This window comes from Melanerpes formicivorus, unplaced genomic scaffold (assembly GCF_026170545.1).
Source record: "Melanerpes formicivorus ecotype bairdi unplaced genomic scaffold, bMelFor1.0.p_v2 SCAF_47, whole genome shotgun sequence".
Taxonomy (NCBI): Eukaryota; Metazoa; Chordata; class Aves; order Piciformes; family Picidae; genus Melanerpes; species Melanerpes formicivorus.
Window position 1 is genome coordinate 1878735 of NW_027142399.1, and position 26294 is coordinate 1905028.

Sequence of the window (26294 nt, forward strand, 5' to 3'; positions counted from 1 at the left end):
TTTTTTGTCCCCCACAGATTTAAGAAGAGATGGGAACTATTTTGAAATAGAAGCTAAATAAGAAAGATTCAACTAGGAGAAGAAACAATGAATTAAAAAATGGCTTTGATCATCAGAACCCTGCAAAGAAAAAAAGAGAAGTGTTATGCTGGAAAGAGAGTCATGCAGAGTGGTCACTATCCACTGACCACTCTTTGCAGCATCACACACACACACACTCTTTAAGGGCATGTTCAAACCAAGACATTACGCTCAGCGGAAAAGCACTTTCCCTTTTTAATTGCTTTTATGAATCATCACTAACATCCGGACACTTCATTTTATTAGAGTCCAGTCACCTTGTTTTTTCAAAGACTCAGTTCCACCACCTAAGGGCCTCCAGGCTGGCATTAAAAAATACCCCCCACAAAAACCCCACAAAAAATAAACTGGAGGCATCGTTCTCTTTTGATCGTAGCCGTGTATTTAACTCGCTGCTTTGGGATTGTTCGACTCGGGCACTCCAGCAGCAAACACCAATGCCAACATCACCTGGCACTGTAACCACCAGGAATCTGGAATTTAAACTGGGGAAGCTTGAGGGGTTTCTACACCTCATCTGTGCTTCCCTTTCGTTCTGGTTTTTTGTTTGTTTGGGGCTTTCGCCGGTGTTGTTTTTACTGAAATAAGTGCAAGGGAAAGAGGCCTGAAAACTGTTCTCACATTTAAAGAGGCCATGGCTTTGCTGCCCACTTAATCCTGAGCATGCCAATGTGAACACATTAAGAAGGGAAAAACACAAACACCGGAACTGGGGCTAAGTTCAGAGCAGCCCTGAGGTACATACTTGTCCACTCTGAACTGCACCTGAAGACTGAAGCTTATTTCATGCACTACAGGCCATTTAATAATCCAGGAACTTATAATGTTTGACTGCTACCGTGCTGAGGTGGGTATAAATACATTGGTATCCCCTTCACTAATCCTCTTAGGGACCTGGCTTGCAGGAGAAGTCCTTGCAGAAATGGAGTGAGAAGAAGTTTGCAGAGAGAAGCTGGAAAACAGAAAGGAAGAATGAATTTTAATCATGGAGACAGGTTCAGAGGAAGAAGAGACCTTGGAAGGTGCACAGTTATAGCAGGAAGCAGAGGGAAGACAAACTATTACTAATTATTCTGAGACCAACTGGAATCAGCAATTCAAAGGAGAAGACATGTAAGGAGAAGGGATGCTCAGCCAGAGAGGATGATTTAGGGATCTATGCATTAACTATAAAAACTTAAGGCCTTTTTGAGACAACTCAGTAACTTCCCTCTAGACAAACTATACAGACATCATTTAGGAAACATCTTTCAAGTTCTATCTCAGCTCCATGGACTGCATATATGATAATATAGGAGAATAGTTTGCAAATAAATCAAATGCTTTCAGTGCCCTGCCAAGTGAGGAATCTGACAAACAGAAGCTTCTTATTTGAACCTCACTGTTTGGTACCCCATTGTCCAATTCCACACCAAGTCAGTGATGAAAGAATTACTTCCTACCTTGCTTCCCCATAACATAGAATCATCGTGACAATGCTTACCTTGTCCTTGGAATGTTTGGAGGTCCTTGGAAGAAAGCTGCTATGTCCAGGTTACTTTTGGTATCCTCATTTGATACCCTGTTAGTCAACACAGAGGATGGAATGTGGTTGAAGACCATGTAAATTCCCTTTCACCACCAAATCCTTTCAAGCTGACTCACCCATCAGCTCTCACCTCCAAATCCAACAAGGCATGTGTTAGGAAATTACCTCACCCAACCACTATCCTGACATATCTTTGAGTACCAACTAGATCAATCCCAAGGATAATGGAGAATAATGAAAATACTAAGGTGAGCAAGCCATAAAACAATCCCAAAGTGAGTGAAGCAACCAAAAGTAAACCAGTGCTGCTCACCTCCTAGTGACCAGAGTCTGATGCAAGGCTCTGGAGCACTGCACCATTCGATGCTCTGATGGAAAAGCAAGTTTAGGGAAATGAGAAGAGTTCAACAAAAGTTGAGTTAATATAACAGAGGGATTTGAAAAGAAAGGTTACAGAGATGAATTCATCTGCTATCAAAGAGTAGGAGAAGTGGGAGTGCAGTACCTAGAGTTATGTGTGTTTTCTCTGTGGGGAGTTAACAATCTGCCCTTCTCCATGAGCTCTCCTCTACATACCAGACTTAACTTTGAAACTCCAGGTGAGACTCGAATTTATGTAGATGAACTCACACACACAAAAATGTATTACATCTCCTCTGGCATGACTTGCCATTTCCATAATCACACAAAGCACCTGAAAGCCTTCACATTTCACATGGTTTCAGGTCCACCAAAATGTTCAACTCCATTCACTTGAAACATAAGGAAAGCTCCAAAAACCTCACTGAAACCTCAGATAAATCTAACCTGTCTGGAGCTGGTGCCATCGTTTTTAAGCTCAGCTTGAGGTTTCACAGTATCACAGTATCACTTAGGTTGGAAAGGACCTCGAGGATCATCGAGTCCAACCTATCAACACAGACCCCATGACTAGACCATGGCACCAAGTGCCACGTCCAATCACCCCTTGAACGCCTCCAGGGTCGATGACTCAACCACCTCCCTGGGTAACCCGTTCCAATGACGAATGACTCGCTCGGTGAAGAACTTCCTCCTCACCTCGAGTCTAAACCTCCCCTGGCACAGCTTGAGACTGTGTCCTCTTGTTCTGGTGCTGGTTGCCTGGGAGAAGAGGCCAACCCCTTCCTGGCTACAACCACCCTTCAGGTAGTTGTAGAGGGCAATGAGGTCACCCCTGAGCCTCCTCTTCTCCAGGCTAAACAACCCCAGCTCCCTCAGCCTCTCCTCACAGGGCTGTGTTCAAGGCCTCTCACCAGCCTTGTTGCCCTTCTCTGGACACGTTCAATGTTTCGATGTCCTTCTTAAACTGAGGGGCCCAGAACTGGACACAGGACTCAAGGTGCGGCCTAACCAAAGCAGAGTACAGGGGCACTATGACCTCCCTGCTCCTGCTGGCCACACTATTCCTAATGCAGGCCAGGATGCCCTTGGCCCTCCTGGCCACCTGGGCACACTGCTGGCTCATATTCAGGCGGCTGTCGATCAGCACACCCAGGTCCCTCTCTGTCTGGGAGCTCTCAGCCACTCTGACCCCAGCCTGTAGCTCTGCATGGGATTGCTGTAGCCAAAGTGCAGCACTCGGCACTTGGACTTGTTGAATGCCATCCCATTGGACTCTGCCCATCTGTCCAGTCGGTCGAGGTCCCTCTGCAGAGCCTTTCTACCCTCTAACTGACTAACATCTGCCCCTAACTTTGTGTCATCTGCAAACTTGCTGATGACTGACTCTACCCCTTCATCCAGATCATTGATGAATATGTTGAAGAGGACAGGGCCCAGAACTGACCCCTGGGTTTCATACAGAAAAATCTGTCAAATCATGAAATATTCTATTTCCTAAGTGAAGGAACTCTATTAATATGTTAACCTACAAGGTTGCTACAAAGGCTTTCTGTCTGGTCAAATTTTACTGCTTTTAAGAAATTTACTTGAAGTTTCAATAGGATCTTTGCATGAGAGAAAAAAAAGAGATGATGTTCTTCATCCAGCTCTTTCTTTCCCTTTTGTTTTTTTTTTTTCCTCAAAAAGCCAGGAAAAAAAAATTACATATTTGAGATGTTCAACTGGAATTTGAATTGCTGAACCCAGAGTCAGCTTCAGAAACATGCATAAAGTTTAAGGGCATTTTGGGAATCTGACCTGGCAGGAAATGTAGAATCACAGAATCATCAAGGTTGGAAGAGACCTCAAATATCATCAACCTATCACCACAGACCTCATGACTAAACCATGGCACCAAGTGCCACGTCCAATCCCCTCTTGAACACCTCCAGGGATGGGGACTCCACCACCTCCCTGGGCAGCACATTCCAATGGCTAACAACTCTCTCAGTGAAGAACTTTCTCCTCACCTCGAGTCTAAACTTCCCCTGGCACAGCTTGAGACTGTGTCCTCTCATTTTGGGGTTGGTTGCCTGGGAGAAGAGACCAACCCCCTCCTGGCTGCAACCTCCCTTCAGGTAGTTGTAGACAGCAATAAGGTCACCCCTGAGCCTCCTCTTCTCCAGGCTAAACAACCAGTACTCCAGCTACAGAGCTCCCTGCAGTTGACACAATTGAAAAAGATAAACAACTTGAGGGCATATTTACCTCAAAAAAAAACCCCAACAACCAACCAACAAACACAACACCACCAAACAAACAAAAAAACTGCTTAAGAATGATACCACAAGGTAGGGCACCAAAATATTTTCTCCAGCTGGTTAGTGGGCCCAAGCCACTGATTCCTGCACAGGGACAGAAAAAAGCTGGCACAGAACCAGGCAGAGGAATCCCAAACCAGTGGTGATGATAGTGGTGAGAATTCAAAAGACCTCTTCCTTTTCCCAGTCCTGCTGCTCAATGTGCTAAGTGGCTTGGGCAAGTCCCTCCATCTCTTTTTGTTTCCTCTTCTGCCTGCCTTATCTATTTAGACTTCAAGCTCCTGGGGACAGGGAGTCTCTTCTCACAGGGTATCTATGGGATGCCAAGCCATTTAGGTATTGCTGTCAAAGAAATAACAGGCTTGGGCACATTAACACAGGGGCAAGCTGAATGCAAGTCCAGGTGCCCTTATCTCTTGTGAAACCAGATGCAGAGGTCTTACTACACAGGAACTTCTTTTCAGTTGAGAGTGTATTAAAAATTAGAAAGCCACATATCAAGAGGCATGTGACAGACAGAATGAGCGTCAGAAGGCGAGGATGGCACGGCAGCCTCCGAGGACTTACGTTTGGCCCGTCGAACACTGCTCAGTCTCTGTATGCCAGAAATAGCAGCGGGACGCAAGCACAGCAGCCAGTCTCCACACTCCTGGTGCCAGGCCACACTTCCACATCACTTAATGTTGCACTGCAGGCTCCAATACACCTTCAAACTTCAATTTAGTTGGGTTTATGATGTGAAAAAAAGAAGACAGCGCAATGTTTTTGTGAGATACATCATGGAGAAAGCCACCTGAATATCAAATCACTTGTGACCAGGGGGGAAAAAAACCTTCATTAGGGTTTTTAAATGTAATAGTAAACTTTTGTAAGCTGATTTTGCTTCTATAAAAGTATATATTAGATGACAAACATTGTCAGTTTTAACTTTGTGTAGGTGTATGTCAGCATGGAGGTAGTCCCTGTGAAAAGTTTCTTCATAGATGTCTGTTCACCAGGGAAGGGAAGGGAAGGGAAGGGAAGGGAAGGGAAGGGAAGGGAAGGGAAGGGAAGGGAAGGGAAGGGAAGGGAAGGGAAGGGAAGGGAAGGGAAGGGAAGGGAAGGGAAGGGAAGGGAAGGGAAGGGAAGGGAAGGGAAGGGAGAAGAGAGAAGAAGAGAGAAGAGAGAAGAAGAGAGAAGAGAGAAGGTTGGAAGAGACCTTCAAGATCATCACAACCAACCCATCACCCAACACCATCTAATCAACTAAACCATGGCACCAAGTACCCCATCAAGTCTCCTCCTAAACACCCCCAATGTAAACATTCCGTTCTCTGGCTGCCTGTGGCCACAGAACCCCATGGTTCTGACCCTGGTGCACAGAGAAAGCCCTCCCAAAGCAGCCTTTACCTGGGATGGTTCAGCAGCAGCACTGCATTCTTACCATTTGACCCAAACAGATGGCCTCATGCTTGGGAGTGGAACTATCTGTCTGCATGGAACCAACTGCAGCAGCAGGTCCCAAGTCGAGGCCCCGTCCCTGGAGGTGTTTAAGCCCAGGCTGGACGAGGCTCTGGCCAGCCTGATCTAGTGTGGGGTGTCCCTGCCCATGGCAGGGGGGTTGGAACTAGATGATCCTTGTGGTCCCTTCCAACCCTGACTGATACTATGATACTATGATAATTTGTTTACTTCCCTGCTTAATTGCTATTTTTAATTACTTGCATGGTAACAACAAAAAGTCAATCCAGCAAAGGAAATCCATTCTTTGAACAACTTCTGGCTTTTTTCTTTGACACAAACTATTGCCATGTAAGCCATTCTTGATTAATGGGGGGGCCCTCATGGGAAAGCCACTGCCTGCCTACTGATTTCATTTCCTAAGGCTTCTCTCCTTCAACTGACAACACACAGTCCCTAAAAAGTAAGGGCAAAAGATCCCCCATTCTATTGTTACAAGATGACAGCGTTTTTTCCCCTTGCTATTTTCTTTCAGGAAGATATATTAGCATTACATTTGCTCCTCCATGCAATGGGAGTTCTTAAATGAAAAACTTATGTTATATATGCATACTTGGACTGCATTGTGTACTGCATTAGCCTATTCACTATCCACATTTGCTTCAGACTTGGACAGCCACCTAGAAAACCTGCCAAGACCTTTCTGGCAGCCTTTCCCCAACAGTTCCAGGAAAACATGGAATATTCAAAGAATTTTAGGGCCTCCCAGCTTCGTTTGTCACCACTCTCCTTGCCCACTTAAAACTAAATCGCAGACAAATTGCTCTAATGCCCTATTAAAGACTTTAAAATGGCCTCTCCACAGTAGGGTATCTGAGGACAAATCTACATTAATTTCTAATGCAAAGCCTGTGTGGAGATGTAATGCAATGTGGCACGAGGCAGACCGAGAGCTTCGCAGCAAGGAAGGGAGGCGCGCTGCAGACGTTGAACTTCCCAAGTGAATTCTGCCCTGTTTGGAGTTTTTAAAGCTCCCTCAGTGTGGTGGGTTGGAATTACACACACACACCCCCCACACTCCAATATTAAAACCTAAACATGCCACACTCAGATACCCAGGCAAGAAAAAAAAAGAGAGAGATTCATTTTGTCCTCGTTGTTACTCTGGCAAATTACTGTTGCAGTCTCAGGCCTGCGTCAGGCAAGAAGCGAACAAAAATGTGAAGAGTTACATCAGAATCCAGCACCTCCCTGGGTCTCAAGGCTCTACTTGAGCAATTGCTGTTAAAGATATGCTGGGGTCCTGTTGCCTAGTGCTTGCCTGCAAGCTAACTCACAGACCAAATGAAATGATTCAATGAGCGAGGCTCAGATTTGTGGAAATGGCAGCTTGGAAGCATTTTCTTTGCAATCTAGCTCCTTTTCAAGCCCTGGCAGGACAAAGAGAAAGATCCTGCTGTCATCTATCTGAACTAAATTATTACTAAGCAAGAGAAAAACTGCCCCATCTCACTTGCACATCTTCCTCCTCCCCCCCGATATAAAATGCAAGAGAAGCATGCTTTAAATAATTTGAAGAGGGTTTTTCATTACACAGGGAAAAAAAAAGCCTCCCTGTGATTTCAGATGTCAAGTAGTCTTCCTTAATTCTGAGCACTAATTTATGGATTAAATATTTAGCCCTTCACTGCAGCATGACTGAGAGTTCCCTGGTACTGAGAGCTGACAGAACTGCACCACTGAGCACCCCACATCATAGAATCAGTCAGGGTTGGAAGGGACCACAAGGATCAGCTAGTTCCAACCCCCCTGCCATGGGCAGGGACACCCCACACTAGATCAGGCTGGCCAGAGCCTCATCCAGCCTGGGCTTAAACACCTCCAGGGCTGGGGCCTCAACCACCTCCCTGCACAACCCATTCCAGGGCTTCACCACTCTCATGGGGAAGAACTTCCTCCTCACATCCAGCCTGAATCTCCCCACCTCCAGCTTCATTCCATTCCCCCTAGTCCTATCACTATCTGAGATCCTGAGAAGTCCTTCCCCAGCCTTCCTGTAGCCCCCTTCAGATACTGGAAGGCCACAATTAGGTCACCTGGGAGCCTTCTCTTCTCCAGACTGAACAGCCCCAACTCCTTCAGTCTGTCCTCATAGGAGAGGTGCTCCAGCCCTCTGATCATCCTTGTGGCCCTTCTCTGGACACGTTCCAGCACCTCCACATCCCTCTTATAATAGGGACTCCAGAACTGGACACAGTACTCCAGGTGGGGTCTCACCAGGGCTGAGTAGAGGGGGGAGGATCACCTCCCTCGACCTGCTAGCCACACTTCAGTTCTTTACTTCTGATGCAAAACCCTGAGTGGTCACTTAGTGAAATGCAGCAACCAGCACAGAGTCCTTTGAATGTATGACAGCAGCGTGGTTCTAGAGTGCTGACCAGTAGTTTCTACCCTAGGACAGATGTGGTTCAGCATCTAGATCGTTACTAACGCAGCAAGTAGTGGACTCTGATTTGTTTTTCCCATTTAGACTTGAGTGTTTACCTCCTCATTCAGTAAATGAAGAGAAACACTTGACTGAAATATCTTAGGGCTCTTACAAGTTCTCCTTTCACATTTCAAAAGCTATTGGGAGGGCAATTTTCAAATTGAACTCAAACCACAAGATCTGTAGCAGAGAGCAATCCTGTTTTGCTTTCTTCCCTTCCCATTTCCTCCCTTTTTTTTCCCCCCCTGCTCTTCCTCACTCTTTAAAAAAATTCTGTCTTCCAAATCTAGCAGCCTCACTTATGAAAGGAGCTGGAAAGCCAAGGGGAAACAGTGGCCTCTGACAGACTGCAGCCACCACTGCTGCAAACCACTCCCTGCTGCCTCAACTCCTATTGCTTGAGAGGCCACTTCAAACTGAAGAAAAGCAAACTTTCAAAGAAAGCCCCAGCAGTGGCATTAAGCTGGGAATGGGTTTGACCTGCTATTTACAGCAATTCCTTAAATCTCACTTAAGCTAAGGAATACAAAGGGTCTGCCTACACTCCCCAGGGGACTGACTGTAGTCTCCCCAAACCTAGCATCAGCCTGAGCTGCTGCACCCACAAGAGCTGTTTTCCCCACTTGTTGTTCCCCCCCCCCCCCCCCCCCCCCCCCAGTCTTGAACTGCTGCATTTCATCCTAAACTTTGAAACATCCTAAACCAGTTCTCCTGTGTCCAGCTCTGGGCCCCTCAGTTTAGGAAAGATGTTGAGTTGCTGGAATGTGTCCACAGAAGGGCAAAAAAGCTGGGGAGGGGTTTGGAGCACAGCCCTGTGAGGAGAGGCTGAGGGAGCTGGGGTTGCTTAGCCTGGAGAAGAGGAGGCTCAGGGGAGACCTTCTTGCTCTCTACAACTCCCTGAAAGGAGGTTGGAGCCAGCTGGGGGTTGGGCTCTTCTCCCAGGCAAGGAGCATCAGAACAAGAGGACACAGTCTCAAGCTGTGCCAGGGGAGGTTTAGGCTGGATGTTAGGAAGAAGTTCTTCATAGAAAGATAGATTTGCCATTGGAATATGCTGCCCAGGGAGGTGATGGAGTCACCATCACTGGAGGTGTTTAGGAAGAGACTGGATGGGGTGCTTGGTGCCATGGTTTAGTTGATTAGATGGTGTTAGGTGAGAGGTTGGATTTGATGACCTCAAAGGTCCCTTCCAGCCTGCTCTGCTCTATTCCATTCCATTCCATTCCATTCCATTCCATTCCATTCCATTCCATTCCATTCCATTCCATTCCATTCCATTCCATTCCATTCCATTCCATTCCATTCCATTCCATTCCATTCCATTCCATTCTCTGCTATTCTATCCTCTGCTATTCTATTCTATCCTCTGCTATTCTATTCTATTCTATTCTATTCTATTCTATTCTATTCTATTCTATTCTATTCTATTCTATTCTATTCTTCTGATAATCAACCACCATATTTCTATGTATGGTTAATAAAACTGTAGGCATCCAATCTGTTCTAGACTTGCAAACTTCCCACTAACTTCTAAAAGCAATAAGGTTCACTTTTAAATGAAATACTAGTGGAGAAAAAACTTCTTAAAACATTTTCCATTTGCCACCATTCAGTTTCCTTGCACATCTCCTCAGGTGCACTTTGTGAAGCTCTAGAAAATGTTTCGGTCTACCTCCTCATTCTTTCTTTTCTGTTCTTTATAACAGCAATTTAGTCTTCCTTTCTAATGGGAATGGTATCTCAATTTCAGGAATCTCCCTGCTTCAGAGAATTTTTGTTGGCCTCTTTTTTTCTTATTCTCAGGAGAAGCCACTCTTCTCAGAACTGAGTATCCCAGGATAGTGAAGCTGTGCTCCAGTGTTAAGCCTTTGGAATTAATGGCAATGGATTATTAGAATAAAAAACCTTTATTAGAATAAACCAAACCAGGTTGGAAGAGACCTTCAAGATCATCGTGTCCAACCCATCAACCAATCCAACCCACCCAAACAGCTAACCCATGGCACCAAGCACCCCATCAAGTCTCCTCCTGAACACCTTCAATGACGCCGACTCCACCACCTCCCCGGGCAGCCCATTCCAATGGGCAATCACTCTCTCTGTATAGAACTTCTTCCTAACATCCAACCTGAACCTCCCCTGGCGCAGCCTGAGACTGTGTCCTCTTGTTCTGGTGCTGGGTGCCTGGGAGAAGAGACCATCATCCGCCTGTCTACAACCTCCCTTCAGGTAGTTGTAGAGAGTGATAAGGTCACCCCTGAGTCTCCTCTTCTCCAGGCTGAGCAACCCCAGCTCCCTCAGCCTCTCCTCATAGGGCTTGTGTTCCAAACCCCTCACCAACTTTGTTGCTCTTAAGCCACTCTCCATCTGTGTGCCCTGCCCATGCCAGGCTGCTGATATTTTATAATTTTTAATGCATTTGTCCAAAATTTCAGAAGATATTTTTACAGTAGGGGTGTTTTGAGTCTCACCACATGGCTGTCAAGTGGGTATTTGGAGGTGGAGGGACCACAGAGACTGAGGCTTCCAGTTTCTCTCCCAGACTGGATATTAGGAAGAAATTCTTTCCACTGAGTATAGTGAGACACTGGAATAAGTTGCCCAGGAAGGGTGTGGATGTTCCTTCCCTGGAGGTGTTGACAGGGCCTTGAGCACCCTGGGCTAGTGGGAGGTGTCCCTGCTCATGGCAGAGGGGTTGGAACTGGATGATCTCTAAGGTCCCTTCCAACCCAAACCACTCTATGATTCTATTACTGTATAGCACAGCTCCTATGCTGCAGGTCTTACTGTCTCTGGTCTCAACAATACAGCCAGTGCTCACACATCTGCATTATGCAGAGGTTTATCCACTCCAGATTTATAATAGGGTCAAACATCCAAATGTTCACAGAGGCTTCCATTCATGGTTTGAGCTTTATAGCTGTACTGGATCTAAGAGCAACAGGCAACAACTTTCCAGCTGCCTATCAAGAATTCAAGAAGGAGTAAATAGACAGACAAATGAGGGGGAAAAAAAGCAACCCTGCAGTCACTAAACATTTGCCTGATTGGTTAGGGGGTGGGTTTTTTTGGTCATTGACAGTTGCTTGTGTAAAATGTGGCCCATTCACAAAAATCCCCTCACACTACAACTGTTCGACATGACAGGTACACGCTGCTGTTAATTATAAATGACTTGATCCTGACATTTCCTTAATACATTATGAAAGCCATAATGAAACCCTCTGAGCTGTGTGTCACACCTGTAACAAAGAGAAGCTGAGAGGAATCACAGTCTTGTCATCAGACCTTGGCAAAGAGCGGAAGGAAAAATGGCAGCAAGGTGACTCATGCTTGGAGCGGACTTATCCTCAGTGACCCGAGAGGAGCAAGGGAGAACCCTGCACCACAATGTTTGCTCCTCTCTTGCAGGATGCAGCAGGCTGGCTGCCTGAATGCAGGAACCTACAAGAATGTAGATGGAAAAAGGAAATCAAGGGCTTTATGTTTGCTGTGTTTCATAGATTCATAGAGTGGTTTGGGTTGGAAGGGATCTTGAGGGTCCAACTCATCTAACATGACCCAGAACACCTCCAGGGAGGGGACATCCATGACCTCCCTGGGCAACCTGTTCCAGGGTCTCACCACCCTCACTGTCAAGAATTTCTTCCTAATCTCCAGTCTAAATCTGCCCTCCTCAAGCTTCAGTCCATTCCCCCTCTTCCTACCACTATAAGCCTTTATAGAGTCCCTTCCCAGCTCTCTTGTAGCCCCCTTCAGTTATTGGAAGGCTGTTCTAAGGTCTGCCTGGAGCCTTCTCTTCTCTAGGCTGAACAGCCCCAACTCTCTTGGCCTGTTCCCATATAGTGACTTCATCCCTAACAGTAGTAGCAGCTCCCTCCTGCTTTTAGCCAGTGGTATTTCATTTGCAGTACACCTCAGACAACCTTGGATCACCTAAGGAGAGGAAGCTGTTGTCTATGAGTTTGAGAAGGAAGCAGGGAGAGGTGGTGGTAAGGAAGTGCCACTGCATGTAAAACAGAATGCAGAATTTCAATCTCTTTCCATATGTGCCCCAGAAACCTGATTCATGAACTTATTTAACCAAGAAACAGGGCCATGACATTGTACAAAGAGGCCAATTTCACCCTACTGCATGTAAAAAAAGTTACTTGCTCAGGGAGAATACATTTTATATTGTGACCATAGAAATCTGAATCTATGCAACTGGGACTGTCTGGAGCATTAGTGGAGTCAGGACAGGTAGAAGTTTTGCCTTGTTTAAGAAAGGAAGAAACATAAAGGAAGGGGTTTGGGATTTTGTGTGTGGCTTTTTTGTTGTTTTGTCTTGGCTTGGTTTAGTTTGGGTTGGGGTTTTTGTTTGTTTGTTTGGGTTTGGGTGGGTTTGGGTGGTTTTGTTTGTTTGTTTTCCCCAGCTAAAGTATTTTGGATCTTCCTCTGCTGTGGGAAATTTCCAAACATCAGATTTCCTTTCTGTTCCAGCTCAGACTGGAAGTACTCAAAGGTCTCTTCCAACCTGGTCTGGTTCAGTTAGTTTCTATTCCATTCCATTCCATTCCATTCCATTCCATTCCATTCCATTCCATTCCATTCCATTCCATTCCATTCTATTCCGTTCCGTTCCGTTTCGTTCCGTTCCATTCCACTCCACTCCACTCCACTCCACTCCACTCCACTCCACTCCACTCCACTCCACTCCACTCCACTCCACTCTATTCTATTTATGGCAGTGTTAAATCCTGGTAGCCCAACACCACACATATGTGAGTTTGTCTCTGACTGAGCTAGGAATGGATGTAGAACTTGGCTCAAAAACTCATGCTGGAAATGTCAAGCTTCACTTTGTTTCATATCTTAGCCACCAAGCTGTGGACAGGGGAAAGCCAGAATGAGAAGAAAAATGTTCACAGAATCCCAGAATATTAGGAGCTGGAAGGGACCTCAAAAGCTCAAGTCCAACCCCCCTGCCAGAGCAGGGTCACCTAGAGCAGGTCACACAGGAACTCATCCAGGTGGGTTTTGAGTATCTCCAGAGAGGGAGACTCCACAATCCCCCTGGGCTGCGTGCTCCAGTTAGTCAATAAGACTTCTCTGCTCTGACCTACCACAGACTGTTCATTTCTGACAGAAGAGCTCCAAATATTAAGCTGCTCTGTACCAGCTAATTCTTCTCTTTTCCAGCTGCACCTTGCACTGTAACTGATATCTGCATCTCATTGAAAGGAGGTCTGTTTCCCTTATATTTTATACCTTTTGGCTCTAGCATGCACTAAAAGAATTTCTCCAGTAATTTACAACTCCACAAGGGGAGAGCAGCAGCATTTCTGAGGTCTGACCTTTGAATCTCTGTGATGGAATTGTCCTTTTTCTTTTTTATTTAACTGTCTGAGCAGTTTTCAAGCAGAAGCCTGTTAGAGTTCATATTAATTTGCACAGCAGCATCCTGTCATCATCATAATTCAGCTCACAAGGTTGCTGTGCTTGGAATTCCAGTTGTGACATGAATCCTATACATTTTATAGAGATTTATAAATGGCACCAATAGAACACTTAAGGCCTTATTCCTTAAACAATGGCTGCTTCTGGCATTCCATTCTACTTCATACTTCCAGTTCTTACAAAACTTTTATGTACAAATTTGACCCTACTTAATGCATTTAATTTAGCAGCAGAAGTGTTGCAAGCAGAGTTTCAGCTGGGTGTGGAAAAAGATTAGAGAAATTGTTTCCTCTTAATATAAAAAAAAAACCAACAAAACTAAACAAAAAGAAAGAAAGAAAGAAACAAACAAATCTCTCTAACAGTGAAAGTTTCTGAGTTTCAGCTGCCTTTCCATATGAATAGGTGCCAGGAAGCCACACTTGCCTCAGCTTTCTCAGAGGCCTCGAGCACAAGCCCCATGAGGAGAGGCTGAGGGAGCTGGGGTTGCTTAGCCTGGAGAAGAGGAGGCTCAGGGGAGACCGTCTTGCTCTCTACAACTACCTGAAGGGAGACTGTAGCCAGGAGGAGGTTGGTCTCTTCTCCCAGGCAACCAGCACCAGAACAAGAGGACACAATCTGAAGCTGTGCCAGGGGAAGTTTAGGCTTGAAGTGAGGAGAAAGTTCTTCACAGAGGGAGTTGTTAGCCACTGGAATGCGCTGCCCAGGGAGGTGGTGGAGTCCCCATCCCTGGAGGTGTTCAAGAGGGGATTGGACTTGAAGCCATGGTTTAGCAGTCATGAGATCTTGGGTTATAGGCTGGACTTTGATGATCTTTGAGGTCTTTTCCAACCTTATTGATTCTATGATTTTATGACTGTCACAGGCTGGCTCTCTCCAAGTAGAACTGTGAGGCAGCACAACAGAATGATCAGAAGACACTTATGGGGTCAGAAGCCATCAGGTATAATTTTGTGGACAAGCAGAGTCCCCTCTTCAGGGCTGCTAGTGGACTTTCTTTCACAAGTATCATAGCCATGTGAACACACAGAAGCAAAAGAGCATTTGCAAGGGTATTTTCATGCTGCCCAGCAAACTAGGGAAAAAAAAAACCCCACATCTCTGAATGCAACACTTCAGTAATTATTCTTGACAGATAATTTCAGTGGTATACTACAAGTGGCTTCAAGGTTTCCCTTAGTGTGCAGTTTACAACTGTGGCACCAGCAAACTAATCATGGTGCAGGACCACAACATGAATTTTTCCATATCATTTCCCTAATGGCCTAGAGCTTGCAGATGGACTGCTTCTGTTTTGTGTGCTTCAAGTGAGCACTGAGTTGAAAGTGAAAAGATTAAGACAAAATAAGACCTGCCCCTTATCTTTCAGGAATTCATCTATATTACAAATAGTGGCTAGCAGTTTGCCTACACAGCAAAATACAGGAGCATTGTTCAGTATATTCTGGCTTAATCTAGGCAGAGCACATAAAAATAGCAGTGAAGTCATGACGGTATGGGTTTTGGCATGCTTTAGCAACTAGACTACAAAGTCTTCAGGGACACACTGGTTACCAGCCAGTGGGAAGCTGTTGGAACCGTTCTCATTACTTCATTGGGTGCAGTTAATCCAGGTAAACTGGCATATGCTACCAACTGCTCTCCTTTTCATAGCTCAGCACATGTTAGCATTTTACCTTTTCTTTGTCCTTCCAACCTTCTTCCTGACTGCTGGATGTGTGGCTGTGATTTCTGTCATTTCTGGAAGGCTTGCTGGAGCAGAATAATCTCAGAAGCCACTGCTCCTCTATCAGATCTGACTGGGATTAGAAAACAGTCTCAGAAACGGTTGGGAAGAAAGCAGGCACAGACACACACAAATGTACACAAGGCAAAGGAGCACACTAGCTGTCTCTTCACTGGAAACCATTCCAAGACCTCATCATTCCTTGGATGCTTGCAGTTTGCTTCATTACATCTATAAGCATCAGTGCCTATTTTGGGTCTTTATCCTTAACAAGTCCCAGTAAATCTGAAATCCATTTCCCTCCCTGTTCTCCTACGTTAGGCCACTCTCCACCAAGCCATCACCCTGCCAAGAAAAGCACAATCCCATCTGCACCCATTGTCCATGAGGGAGAACAAGGATGTGTGCTTAAGGCAAGTGAACCAGCTCATTTTCAGTAATTCTCTCGCCATGGTATTTCTAGTGCTTCACTTTGTCTTCCAGACTCAAAGGGAACAAAAATAAGATCAGAGTTTACATTTCATTATCGTAGGACAAACAGTTTTCTGGGAGGTGGATTGTTTCTCCTCTCCTTTCACATTCCAGTGGAAAATGCGCTCTGCAAAACAGTTGCTATCTCTCTGACTCTTTGCAGGGCTTAACTGAATAAAAACTGGGAATGAAACAGTCATGGAAAACAAGGAAAAATAGGACACTTTTGTCCATTCATTGCCTAAGCTGAGAGAAACAAAACTGGCAATTAAAGGAACTGTGCAGGGCAAGCCACTTTCCTTTCGCTTCCTCCTCTTTTAATCTGCAGTTCACGAGCTGCTCCTTTACTCATTGCAAGAGGTCCATAACTGTAACATCGCCATATTCTCCTGGAAATCTATTTAAATGGCATATGATAGAAGCCATATGATAGAAGCTTAATTACATAGAGGGCATATGGAAGGCATATGACATCAGGACATATGGAAGGCATATGATAGAAGGGCATCCGAGGACATATGATGGAAGTCTAATTAATTGACAATACATTCCTCTCATCACAGGGAGAGCTGGAATGCTGTGTTGTTCAGAAGAAAAATATGCACACTGAGTTACATTTCTTGTCAGCTCCAATGTGCCACTGACCATCCTCCTTTTAAATTATTATCCCTTGTTCTTTGGAGCAAGAGAGCTTATTTTATGTGCACATCACACAATTAACACACTTAACATGAAGTTAAGTACTGTGCACAGGTCTGGAGCCCTCAATATAGGAAGGACATGGACCCGATGGTGAGGGTCCAGAGGAGGGCCATGCAAATGATCAGGGGGTTGGAGAACCACTGCTATGAGGATAGGCTGAGGGAGCTGGGGGTGTTCAGCCTGGAGATTTAATAGCAGCCTTCCAGTACCTGAAGGGGGTACAGAAAGGATGGAGAGATACTGTTTACAAAGGCCTGTGGTGACAGGATGAGGGGCAACGGCTTCAAACTAGAGAAGAACAGATTTAGATTGGGTCGTTGGGAGCAAGTTCTTTACTATGAGGGTGGTGGAACACTGGAACAGGTTGTCCAGGGAGGTGATTGAGGCCCCAGCCCTGGAGATATTCAAGGTGAGGCTCAATAAGGCCCTGGGCAACCTGATCGAGTTGGGGATGTCCCTGCTGACTGCGGGGAGGTTGGACAGGATGACCTTTGGAGGTCCCTTCTGGCCTGGACCATTCTGTGATTAAGTTTGACAGCCACGGGAACGTGTGTGCCAGAATAACTAACCTCTGGTTTGGAACCTCCTGAAGTTCATGAAGACTTCTGCAGGACAGACCAAAAATAACGCAGACTGTTCTCCTTTGGGAGTTTTCACCACCCATTCTTGAATCTATTCCCAGAGAAGCACCAAACAGGTAAAAAGAAATCAACCCTTAGGTATGCAACAGCTCTACATAGGATGTGAGTCTTGTGGATTTACAGCTGAAAATGTGCACTTCCATCTGCAAAGGAAAGAAAAAGAAAAGGTTTGTGGCGGGGGGTGGAAATAAGGCACTGCCTAAAATGTGCCAAAAAGAGTCCTCTTTTTCTTTTCCCCACTACCTGCATGTGTTTAATGCATGTTGTGCCTTGATGAAACACAGCAGCACTGTTGTGTTAGCCTGGATCCTTGCCTTGTCCTAAGGAACTGCAGAGCTATAAACCATGGTAGTGATATCTATAACCTCACTGAAAACAAGATGAAACAAAATCCCACTAATCCACTCTTTCAATAACTAATAACTGAGCACACTCCAGAAACCAGCAGCTTCTCTTTGCATTCAGTAAACAAGGATTTGATGATATTAAAGTTTTAATGTGCTATTTTACCAGATAAACCCCATTATTGTTTTCCCCTGGGTTATTCAGGTACCTTGAACTAGTGTTATCATTTTTCACACTTCTAGATTAGCCTAAAAAAATGAACCCTGTGCCTACCCTTTACTTATATTTGCTAACTTAGAAAGTCATCAAACAGTCTCTCTTGTTTCTGGGATCTCAAAAACTCTTGCCAGAATTCAACATATATGTAGTACAAAGATGTAAGCTGGCTCATCTTCTGGCTTCTGATTAAGCATCACAGCCACCACCTTCATCCAGGCTGCCAGGGGACCTGAGCTCTGCTGACATGAAGGCCTTGACTCTTGTGTTCAAACTGTGCTAGATAAAAGCCAGAGTTTCAGGGAGGTTTTTAGGCCTCAAATACTTAAGCAAAATAAAACTGCAGCTCTCATAAGCAGCTAGGTGTATTTGCTATATTCTCTGCAGTTTAGAGATGTAAGATACATTAGAAATGTGGTCTCTTGCCCAGAACTGCTGGCTCACCATGGGCCCATTCTCCACACAGCTCCTCCACAAAATTTGGGGTGGTTCCACAGCTCCTTAATCCAAAATGCTGCGAGGGAGAAGCAGAGCACCTGTATTGGATGTGTCCAGAAGCATCAGCCTTTGAAACACCTAAGGTAACAGTACAAGCCTAGAAAAAAAATAAATAAACACAAAACCCCCCAATAATTATGGTTTTAGCTGACTGTTTTCGTGATTACTAATGGATATTCCCTAAGACCAGCTCTCCTGAGGACTTCTGTGTAGATTTAGGTACTTTCAAAAAAAAACCCTTACAGGCTTTATCTGGAAGCATCAGCACCAACCTCCTACGCTTCCTGAGAGACAATGAGCCTGCCAGGTCTCATACTGCTACAGGGCACAGCCTTGTTTAACTCCTAGTGCAGACCTAAACTGATCCAGTCCAAGACTAAAGGAAAGGGAAGCCTGCTTCCCTACACCTCAATACCAGATAGAATACAGGATGCTTTTCATGTTACCTTTGAAGACTTCTGATTGCTGGCCATGAAGACAATAACACAGCTACATTGCCATGGTGCTTTTTAGGGATCACAGAATCAACCAGGTTGGAAAAGACCTCAGAGATCATCAAGTCCAACCTACACTTTGTGCTGCTCAAATGCTGGTAAAGACAGACAAGCATTACTAGCCCACTGAATTGGCTAAACGCTCAATAACCTAGCACCAACAGGTAACAAATGCTCAGGGAATGAACGTTTCTGAACTTTTGGAGAGGCAGAAGAAAACAAACAAACAAAAACCCCACAAACCAAAACATTTTCCAGCTTGCCTTACCTGCTCTTTCCTGTTCCATGTGTCCAGAGCAAAGATTGCTGAGCAATTATGGTCGCTCCTCACGCCGTTCTGTGCAAGACCCAAGGAAAGCTAGGAGGTTGTACAGTTATCTCCCTTGGTGTAATTCTAAACTATACAACCTACTACCTCAACCTGGATGCATGCAGTCACAAAACCATGCTGAAAGCCACCCACCACTTCACAGCAGACACAATGTCAGGGGAGCCCAGTTAAAAACAGTCCTCAAAGTTCTCAGTGTGCTAATTTAGAAGTAATAAATGCTTTGCTGGTGGGGAGAAAGAAAACACAACACCAAAGCCAAACATAGCTCCCCCCACTGTATACTTTGATAGATAAGACACCAGAAGTCATGGTTATTGTTGCTAGATGTAGGCAAGATCACGGTCACGTCTCACAGAAGAAGGAATTTTGTCCCTGGCCATAAAAAGTCCTTCTCCCCCTCTGCAGCAGACACATCTGCACTACAGCCCAGAACACACACATACATCTTTTTTTTTTAGAGCACTTAAAGAAAGCTTAGGATGCAACTTGTCCTAGCATGTCTCTTCCTTTGTGAACACATGTAATGTTGACCTTGGAACACGCACCTTGGCTCCTGGATGTTTAAAGAATGTCTGCAGAAGCGGAATTAGGAGAAGAGCTGCAAAAGGGGAGAAAGCTTGCAGTAAATGTTCCTCCCGCACGTAGCTCTGACTTGGTAAGATTAATGAGTTGAGAAATGCAGCACTGAAGCCTCTTCTCAGGAGCCCAAATAAGATGGTGTTCCCTTAACAAGGAACACGGTACATTTTAAACTTGTGTTAGTTCACAGTCAAAAACCCCAGGATGTTATCATTGTGAGTCATTCCCCTAACCCACCGAGGCACTACTTAAAACAGTATGCTGCCTATTTATGATGGCTTACAAACAGGGATTAGCATCTTAAAATATGCCAGTGCAGACAGTGGAACTAAACCAGTCCTGGGATCCTGCCTCTCAGGTGAATGCCTCCTCAGGCACAGCAGCTTCGTGCTGGAAGAGGATTACCAGGGAATCAAACCCTCAGAATGAATGCTGAGCTGTGCTGAATAGATGCCACCTTGGTTGGTTTGATTTTCTTAGGATAAAAGCATTGCTGACTACGAAAAATCCACCTTTACCTTCAAAGCCCTGATGAGAGAAAGAGAGGAGGGAGTTGAGAAACAGCACCACGCTGCAGACCTCACCTTGCAGCAGCAGAGGCATATTTGAGAAAGGCCCCAGTCTTTTTGCAAGGTTTAAGTGTAGATGATGTTGATAGTATCAGTGGAGCCTCTAATGACTCCATATTTGGTAAAGTCTACTGTGACCTGATAGGCTGTGTGGAAATGCAACACATTGTTTTAGTTACCAGCACAGTGCAGTACCCTGACAGTAGAGTCACTGTTAACCATTTTATAAGTATAGAGCTGTGATCCAACCACAAATCTTTGTTAGTGTCTAAAAGCATCCTAACCAACCCCAATTCTTTAATGAAACATCATCATTTTTGTCCACTGGACATCTGTCCTCTGACATGAAATCCAGTGATGGAAATAGGGTAGCTCTAAGGAAGCCAACGACCTGTGTGCTCATTTAGGGTGATAGGAGATCTCAAATCCCACCCAATTTCTGTGTGACACAGGAGACATAACTTCCTTTTAAACCCTTGAAAACATCCTATTCCATCTTCTGCAGTTATAAATTAGATCATTTCAGTCTCATACAGCTAGGATACTCTTCCCCCCTACCCCCCCCTTTTTTTTTCCCCTACAATTAGTCCTGGCAAATATTTTCCTGTATCTCAATCTTGTAATGGATATTAGATGTCACATTTAAAAGTGACTATCTATGTGTGATAAGTTTAATTAAGGCCACTATGGTTAACATCACCACTGCCTTGAGACTAACCCAGGCACATCTTGCAGACCAAGCAGAGCTGAGCAAAACAATTCTCCAAGAGCTGGCTTTAAAATAGAAGGTGGAGCAAGAAATGTTTACCTGGTCTAGTGGAAGGTGTCCATGCCCACTGCAGGGGGGTGAAACTCAGTGATGTTTAAGGTCCCTTTCAACCCAAACCATTCTATGATTCCATGATTTGCACCCTAAATTCATAGATACAGTACAATGGAACACTCATTGTGAATAAATTCCTTACTCTCAACTTGTGCCTAAACAACCTAAATTCTTCCCAGCTTGGCGAATGCCACTGTGACCATTTTGCTCATGACTTGCCACCTCTCTTTGCTGCTCCTCCGTCACAACTTCAACTTCCTCTTCATCACCACATTTACAAATCCTTGAGCTGTCAGCTCCATGCTGGCACTTATCCAAAGAGCATTCTCACTCCCTCCCCCGTCACTATATTGAGCCTGGGAGCTGTGCCCCATTTGTGCTTCCACTGCTAGCACCAAGACCTGCTCCAAGGTGCCATGGCAGCGTCCGAGCACAAATGGCTGAGAGAAGGTCCTCAGTGAGGGAATATTCTCATCCAAGCTCCCACACATGCCAACATCTCTCTAACAAAAGTCCTAGTAATAAGGAAGTTTTCACATGGACCTGTGTGAAACCTATTCTAGCTTCACAGAGCAATATCACACACAGAATCACAGAATCACCAAGGTTGGAAGAGACCTCAAAGATCATCAAGTCCAACCTGTCACCACAGACCTCATGACTAAACCATGGCACCAAGTACCACGTCCAATCCCCTCCTGAACACCTCCAGGGATGGTGACTCCACCACCTCCCTGGGCAGCACATTCCAAAGGCAAATCTCTCTTTCTATGAAGAACTTCTTTCTCACATCCAGCCTAACATCCAGCATCCAGCCTAACATCCAGCAGCACATTCCAATGGCTAGCACCTCTCTCAGTGAAGAACTTTCTCCTTCTCCTCACCTCCAGCCTAAACTTCCCCTGGTGCAGCTAGAGACTGTGTCCTCTTGTTCTGGTGCTGGTTGTCTGGGAGAAGAGACCAACCCCCTCCTGGCTACAACCTCCCTTCAGGTAGTTGTAGACAGCAATAAGAGTGTAAGACAAAAGTTTTTTGTAAATACTAAAGTGGTTTCTCTCTCAGGGCCTGATGCCTAACTCAGGCTGTGGTCAATTTTTAGACACCTCCTGTGCAGCCTGCTGCACAGATTATCCTAGCAAATTTTCCCCCATTTATGAGAGCTTGGTTTCAGAATTAGAGGTATTTTGTTCCCATCACTTTAAGCTCCTGTGAAGCTTGGACAGATGAAAGTGTATTTACATCCCAGAGGAACTGTAATTTCAAGCAGAAAAAAAACCCCGTGTCATTCCATCAGTTAGAGTATCTGCTGCTATTACTGACACAAAGTAGTGAGTTTAGGGACTGAGATCAAATATTAAACCAGAAATCATCTAATTACTGTTACTTCTGCACCTTCACAACATCTATCAATGCCTGGCACCGGTAACTAGCTGTGTACTATAAACATTCTTGTTCTGGGAGGAGAGCAAGAGAGATCCACAGCCCCAGTCCCTATTAAGCCACTTTCTTTTGGTGGCATGAATCTCTGTGTTTGTTTTCTGGTGATTTTTGTCAATTATGTCTTTACCCAATTAGCACAATCATACCTAATTATGTAATTAGGGTAAATATGTCATTTAATGACAATGTTCAATTACGATACATCTTGGTGTCAGGAAAGTTCCTCTCACATATTGTGGTAGGGAGAACTGCATTATGTGGGGAGCTGTGTGCTCCTATGGAAGTTCGTGTACCCCAGCACCTCTTATTACTGAACCCTTTTAGGCCTCTTGGGTTGTCTTTTTCTTCAGAATCACAGAAATTATTTCACAGTTCTGTGGACAAAAGGGAAATCTCTGCCCCAGCCCAGCCAGTTTTATTGTAAAGGAGCAGTGTCATCAAAAATTGGTGTCCTTTTCCTTAGTGTAGCCCTCTGCTTTCTGGAGAAGACTGCTGTCCTATCACAGAGGAGACAGAATTCAGGTTCAGTGGATAGTTGCTTTCAAATGGAGAAGAAATGGCATTGCATCAGTTCTTCCCAGGCAGATATAGGGTCTCTATCACTGAAGTTAACAACAGCCCAAGCCACTGACCTCTGAAGACATGAGATCGCAGTGCAAGGTTTAGTCGGGACTGGGAAGTTGTACAGGAGCATCACACGTTTTACTGCCTATTCCCTTCATGGACTTCAAGTGAGAGAATCACAGAATTTCAGGGGTTAGAAAGGACCTCCAGAGATCATCAAATCCAAACCCCCTGCCAAAGCAGGATCACCTAGAGCAGGCTGCACAGGAATGCATCCAGGTGGCTTTTGAAAGTCTCCAGAGAAGGAGACTCCACAACCTCTCTGGGCAGCCTGCTCCAGAGCTCCATCACCCTCACCATAAAGTAGTGTCTCCTCATTTATAAGTGGAACCTCCTGTGTTCAGAAATGGTAATCCAGACACTTGCTTCCCCTACTCTACACTACATGGGCCTGAATTTCATATCCCTGCCTGAGAAAGAGGAGAGAATTCAAGGCCAGAGTGTTTTTCAGGGATTGAATGGCGGGAATATTCTATTTTCAAAACACCCTTCATGCAAAGCAGCAATTTAGTTATGATCCAGGGAACAGCTGGGTTTCAGAAGGCAGAGTATTCCCAAATAATAACACAGAAATCAATGCCTCACACATTAATCTCCTGCAGCTATACCACACTTCTTGTGCATTTACAGACCAGTCCTATTGACTTTACAGACACAAGAAAGACATTAAGGGTACCATGGAAATTCAGCACAGAATTGCTCAAGAAAGCTGAATTCTGTTTGGTCATTATCATCTGCAAAATCTCAAGCTGAAGCTTGACTTTGAATCCTTCTGGCTGTGAAGGCAGAAGAAGCCACCTTCGCTTTCAGATCCCAAGCAGACTGCTGCTGGGCTAGCCAAGGAGGGGGTGGAAAGAAGCAAACACTCAAGAAGCAAACATATTGCCCTAAGTCATTGAGAAAAAAATAACATGAAATACCCAAACCCACAAATGATATTGTTCCAGTTTGAGGTCTGAAATCTTGTTTGCTAAATTTCAGCCCAGAGTGATCTGTTTTACAGCTGACTTCCATAAACCTCAGACAGAAGAGATTTTACCATGGGAATGCTGACATGATCCCTGCTGATTATCTCACCCATTCAGCGTTAAGTGATGAAGCTTTGCTATTAGAACTTGCCTGTGATGAGGAAACTCAAGAGGTTCAAAGGCTTACTGTAGCTCACAGAGCTCTCCTATAATTCTTTCAGAGACACTAAACAGGGCTGGAACTTCAAGAATCTGCAAAACAAGGAATGAAGTCTCATCTGGGCTCAGCTGAAATTGAGGTCAAGCAAACATTTTGAAAGCTATCCAAAATTTTTCAACACATTACAAATGTGGTCTGTGCCTCAACTTTCAGCAGGAGTTTCAGCAATCTGAAGATTTACTCAATGTTGCATTCCATTATCTGGTACTTTCTAGGGCAAGGGTAGCCATGCCCTCACTCCTGAACAGCATCTTGCTTTTTGTCAGCAGCTGGAGTGCAGCATCAGCTCTGGGTTAGACCACACGTGGCATAGATGCTCCTTGCAGGGTCTAAGGGTGGATCAGGGATGCTGGTGGGCAAGGTGGCACAAAATAGCAAGGCTGATTACTCCAGATGACCCCAAAACTTAGAGTTTTGCTTAGCCTGGGCCTGCTCTGTGATTGGTGAGCTCCGCAAACCCAGGCTGAATGCTCTTGTTTGGGGTTCTGGACAGCATGTTGAGGAGCCAGAGCAGGGTTGCTTTCATATGCACACTGAAAAGTAAAGGAGCTCATAGGTGGTTGCCAGGAAGCTGTGCTGAAGCTTGGTGTCATTTCCAGGGTGGTATGGTGAGGCTGCATTTCATCATGATACTGTGTACCTACAACCAAAGGCTCTGCAGACCTCGTGGGGCTCATCTCTCCTCCTTCAGATCCCTGTGGCTAATACTACTTATTCCATCTTGGGGCTCATCTCTCCTTCAGATCCCTGTGGCTAATACTACTTATTCCATGCTCCTAAGTTATGGAGACTTCCTGACTCAAGGACAGGTGTCTTACTTAATCTTGGATTCCTCCTTTAAGAGCATCCTCTCCTTACTGATTAAAAGTAAATAAACAAATAGGGAGGAGGGAAAAAAAAATCAGATTACTGGGATAGTTATTTATCTGCCTTTTAAGAGTTTAACCAGATTTGATTATCTGAATAAGAGTATTTGGATATGGTTCAAATTCCAGGGTACACAATTCCATTCTGCTTATCATCCATCCCATTTGCCACTGCATATGGTTACTCTAATTACCCAAATGCTATTGTGTGCTCCTCTGCTGACAAGGGCTCACTGTGCTCCACACCAGGCAATGCTGGAAATAAAGGAGGAACACACAAATGTAAACATTTTCATGGCCCAGTGGATACCATGCAACGTACTTGTCTGCAAGAGACCTCACAGGTGCTTTCAGTGAATGATGTCAGTAACAGAAATGAGAAATGGGTGTGTTATTTTGAGGGAGAAAGATATGGTTTATCTAATCTGGGGGGGGGGGGGGGGGAAATAGAGGAGTTTGCTTGGGAAAAGCTTTGGGTGGTTTCTTCAGGCAGGAACTATTGTTTCTGTTTCAAACTGCAACTCTGCTCAAATGGAATGGAATTGCAGCAGCAAAGCCTCCTCAGATGCAGACAGGGCCATGTAGGCATTTTTTCCTCTCAGGAGGTACCAAAGCAATGACTCTGCCTATTGCTAGGGAAAGGGTCTGCATTAATTAAGGTCCCAATTTTTTGGAGAGGATATTGGGATTTGGGTTGTGGTGTTTTTTTTTTTGTTCATGTCCTTGGGGCCTTCCTGGTACTTTTACATTCAGGTGCTCTGATTTGTTTCCAGCTACAGTAACTGCTCTCTATTTCTTTAGGTTCCCCAGCAACATCAAACTGGGTGAAGCGTTCAGCACTTCCTGCCCTGAGCAGTTTTGCAGCACGGCTGTGCACTGTTACGCAGTCACTGTGCCTCAGTGACAGATGAAGAGATCTCTGTGCACTCTGTATGGCACTGGGATCAAAGCTGCTGCATAAATGTAAGCTCCTTCTCAGCAAAGTGAGGGGGGTGGGGTGGAAGAAAGAATTCATAAGGAACATACAGGTAGAAGCACCACAGATTCCAATTAGGGTTTTTTCCCATCCCAAAGCAAAGACACATTTCAAGGTTCTTCACATCGTTTTGTCAGACTCCAGTTTCACTCTAAAACTTAATGAAG

The 26294-nt window shown here is 44.9% G+C and overlaps 1 long non-coding RNA gene across 6 annotated transcripts in view; it reads right to left on the reverse strand.

The window, feature by feature from the left end:
• Positions 1–258: 258 nt before the first annotated feature.
• The window catches only part of LOC137451986 (uncharacterized), a 169947-nt gene continuing 143911 nt past the window's right edge, over positions 259–26294 (reverse strand). For 5 of the 6 annotated variants that reach the window (XR_010989927.1, XR_010989932.1, XR_010989930.1 and 2 more), the window contains 6 exons: positions 18184–18334; positions 17107–17321; positions 15315–15437; positions 4840–4985; positions 1565–1642; positions 259–1033 (listed from right to left, as the gene is read on the reverse strand). This is a non-coding gene — a long non-coding RNA (uncharacterized lncRNA). Of the gene's footprint in view, positions 1034–1564; positions 1643–3981; positions 4171–4839; positions 4986–15314; positions 15438–17106; positions 17322–18183; positions 18335–26294 lie in introns of all 6 variants that reach the window. The other variant, XR_010989929.1, reaches the window with a different exon arrangement.